Here is a 4,201-nt window from a genome sequence, read left to right as displayed (position 1 = left end):
GAGGGCAAGGCTGGGGCGAAGTGAGAGTAGCATCGACATGTATACACTACCGAATGTAAAATAGGTGGCTGGTGGGAAGCAGCAGCATAGCACAGGGAGATCGGCTCAGTGCTTTGCGATGACCTAGAGGGGTGGGATAGGGAGGGTGGGAGGGAGGCTCAAGAGGGAGGGGATATGGGGACATGTGTATGCATATGGCTGATTCACTCTGCTGTGCAACAGAAACTGACACGGTATTGTGAAGCAGTTATACTCCAATAAAGATCTTAAAAAATAAGTTATACAATGAGAAAAATGCAAGCACTGTTTAAACTCTTGATAAGTATTTTACAAAGAAATAAAACTTTAAAACTCTAAGAAAAAAAAAGTTATCACCAAACCTAAGGCTATCTAGAATTTCTCAGTGTTATCTATTAGAAGTTATATAAGTTTGAATTTTACAGCTATGGTTCCTCGTACTGGTAATTGCTGTAGAAATGGGCAGAAACACATTTGCCTTCCTACAGCAATCTCTGGTCAGAGGTTGGCATGAACTTAATTGGTTTTCACTACTGATTTTAAACTTCCAACATTTGAATTACCTAGCATATTAGTCAGGTTGAGGTTGTTCAGAGAAACAAAACCAGTAATATGTGTGTGTGTGTGTGTGTGTGTGTGTGTGTATGTGTGTGTGTGTGTGAATAGGAATTGGGTCACACATTCATGGAGGCAGGTGAATGCTATGTCGGCAGTGTGGGCTGCTAGGCTGGAGACGCAGGATGGTACAGTTCCAGTCCAAAGGTAGTCTGATGGTCAGATTAGCCAAAGTTTAAAAAATCCATGGTATTCTGTGATGGAGAGAATTTGGGGAGAAAAGGGCATGTCCACTATTATCTGGAAAGTGTGGATTGCAAAATTTTTTGCAAAATAGTCAAACAATTTCTATAAATGTAAAAGTCACCTATTATTTGAACAAGCTATCATACACTGTGGAAATCAATTCCAGGAGTTTCGGACTGTAAACTTTTTTGTTGAAAAATTAAAGAATGAAAGACAGAATAAGGAAACAATATGTGTAAATACAGAGAAAGGTTTAGAGGAATATTCTCCCAAATTATTAAAAGGCTGTGTTGGGGGGGATATTGAAAAGATGATATTAAATTTATTTTATAAAAACAAAACAAACAAACAAAACAAAACAAAAAACCAAAGGTAGTCTGATGGAGAATTCCAATTCCCCCTTGCTTGGGTAAGCAGGTCTTTTTGTTCTACTCAGGGTCTTCCATTGATTAGATGAGGCCCACCCACCCTATGGAGAGCAATCTGCTTATTCAAAGTTCACCAGTTTAAACGTTAATCTCATCCAAAAACACCCTCCAAGTTGACACATAAGATTAATCATCACACCTGGGGAGCTTTAAAAAATACTGATGCCTGAGTCTCATCCCCAGTGATTTTGATTTCACTGGTCTAACATGTGTTCTCAGCATCCAGATGTTTATCAGGGGCCCCAATGGTGACACCTTACATTTTATCCCTGGAGATTTCACCTACAGATTCAGAAAGAAAAGCTAACACCAACATACAAGAATCAAACTGTATGCTTCTACTATAGGAAGAAGCTCTTGTGTTACACTCTACCCACCCCTTTAGGGTTGTAATGATAATAACTGACTTTTTTCTCTGCAAAGTTGGGTTTTCTTGGTTTGTTTTTGTTTTAGGTAAAATGTCAGAACATGTGAAAATGCTGTACTAATTTATCTTAATATGCTAAAAATAGTGAAAATTTAAAATTCTTCATGAGTCCAAGCTGGGCCATGACTCCCACTGACGGGGCTTACCCAACGCACTAATTCCAAGTCTGGCGACCATCCTCAAACTGGCACCTGCAATTAAGGCTGCAGGCATACATTTTCCAGAGTGGTAGAACCTCATTCCCGTAATGCCAGCCAAGGTTCCAGATGTAACTAAGAAAACCCAAACGTTCCTTGGATCCTGAGACAGCTGATAGGCACGCAGGCCCACTAATCCACCCAAGGGGAGCCTGGCAGCCAGGGACGGGACACTGCCTGCTTCTGCATAGCCCATGATCCACCGGAAGCAACCAGTGCTACACAGCCAAAGCCAATCCAACGTAAAGGCGCCAGTGGGCCGGAGTCCTTCTGCATTGCTCTTTCACTCCGTCCAAACGAAGATCACACCAGGCCTTCACCTCCTTCCCCAAGGTCTGCATTTGCCGACGAGGGTGCACAGGCCTAGGAAACCTACTGTTTCTGCCACAAAGTTTAACAATATTTTCTTCTAATTCTATTCCTCATCAATTTCCCCATTCCTCCTTGTTTTACACGTGGCCACTTTAATTTATATTTGTGGTAATTAAAAATAAATTAGATTTAAAATTCAGTTTCCTAATCACAACAGGACTTTCAACGGATTCAACAGCCACCTGTTGGCTACTGTCCGTGGTGTCAGGCAGCACAGATACAGGCTCTTTCCATCTTCGCAGAGTTCTGTTGGGCAGCCTTGATCTAGAACAGCAAGCTTAGCTCAGCATGCTCTGTGCCAAAAACTGAGATTACTGACACACAATCCTGCCCTCACAGCACTTAATACACAACTGAAGAAATAATGCATGTGCATACATAATTATAATAAAATGTGATATTAACAATCATAACATATTCATGACACAAATACTTGGGAATCGAGATCCACTTCTTTTTTAACAATCCACCTTTTAAAACATTTCAGTCCCACTTTTCCCCTTAGGTATTAAAATTGTATTTCCATATACTTAAAAAAAAATAAAGAATGTTTATAAGCAGCAGTAACAGGGGTAATGGGGTAAAGAGATGTTTCTTAAGGTAATTTCCTGCCCTATAAAAAGCGACACCCCCCGCACCGTCACCAGGTGTAGGAGGTGACCCAAAGCACCATGTCTGTAAAGTGTGATAGGACCGGAAGTACCGTAATTAAATGAATCCTCGAGAAGTGTAAAAGGAAGCGAGAAGCATGAATCCTGAAGTACGACGAGCAGAACCGGGCTTGTTGGTTCTGCCTTAGAAAGCCCACAGGGCACAGAAATATGCAGCCAGCACGCCAGCTCTCATATTTACAGTCAAGCAGACCACAAAATTATGTCAGCCCCACTGCTGAATTCTCTCCCCCTTGGCGAGTTGCACGAGAAGCCCAGACATCAGAATTTCATTTGTGCACGTGGCATCAGAGTTATTCCTTGGAGAGTGAAGTGGTGGCCTGGGGTGTCTACAGCCCCAGAAAGGAATTACTGTCAGGCCGTGTAGACATGTCAAGGAAACAGGGTCTCAACACATGGAACAGAGGAGCTGATCAACTTCGGGGGTTTGGTTTCGGAGCCGCTCGGAAAAGTCTCTCCTTTACTCTTCTTCTGGTAACTGACCCCCTCTTCCCCTGGATCCCTCACCTGAGAACTGTGTTCAGAACCTGGGGAACCCCGTCTTCTCCTTGCTCAGCAACCGGACTCGCTCCACGGGCCCCTGCAGAGGCTACGGGGCAGTCACGTGACACTGGACCAGCCCATCAGCCTTGAGGGGGGTCCGCGGAGGCCTCGCCACCACCCGACCCCAGATCCCAACTCAGAACCTGGAGCCCTCGCTCCCTGCCGCCTGCAGGATGCTTACTGCACCACAGAGAACCGCAGGCATCTGGAAACCTCCAGACGGATGTGTAAGTTTTTAAACAACGTCGTGTTCTCAAAGAGCAGAAATGCTGGAAAGGGAAAATGTAAACAAAGAATGAAAAGGTGTTTGATTTTCTGATATAGCCTCATTTTACTACAATTTTAATCCAGTGACACGTCTTTCAAAAAAAGAGAGAGATGCCCTAGTGGACTGAACGGTGGTCCCTAAGAAGATATGTCTAGGTCCTAACCCCCCCGGAACCTATGAACGTAACCTTGTCTGGGAAAAGGGTCTCTGCAGAGGTAGTTGAATTAAATATCTCAAGGTCATCCTGGATTATCTGCCCTAAATGCAATGACCGTGTCACAGAGGAGGCGGCCATGTGAAGACAGTCTTCAGAGTGGTGCGGCCACAGAAAGCAGTACCTGAAGCCGCCAGAAACAGACAGGTGAGGAGGGAACCTCCGCAGAGCCTTCAGACTGAGAGAGGCCCTTCCCAAACCTCATTCCAGACTTCCGGCCTACAGAACTGGGAAAGGATACATTTCTATTGCTGTAAGTCAC

General features: G+C 44.0%; 1 pseudogene across 1 annotated transcript; it reads right to left on the bottom strand.

Moving 5' to 3' along the window:
- Nucleotides 1–1,767: 1,767 nt before the first annotated feature.
- LOC309834181 (transmembrane protein 14C-like) lies at nucleotides 1,768–2,147 on the bottom strand (annotated as a pseudogene). Its single transcript has one exon. The product of its transcript is annotated as a transmembrane protein 14C-like (transcript).
- Nucleotides 2,148–4,201: the final 2,054 nt, after the last annotated feature.

The sequence above is a fragment of the Grampus griseus genome (assembly GCF_964374135.1).
Source record: "Grampus griseus genome assembly, chromosome: 15".
In the NCBI taxonomy this organism is placed as follows: Eukaryota; Metazoa; Chordata; class Mammalia; order Artiodactyla; family Delphinidae; genus Grampus; species Grampus griseus.
This window is presented reverse-complemented; position numbering and strand designations above follow the sequence as displayed.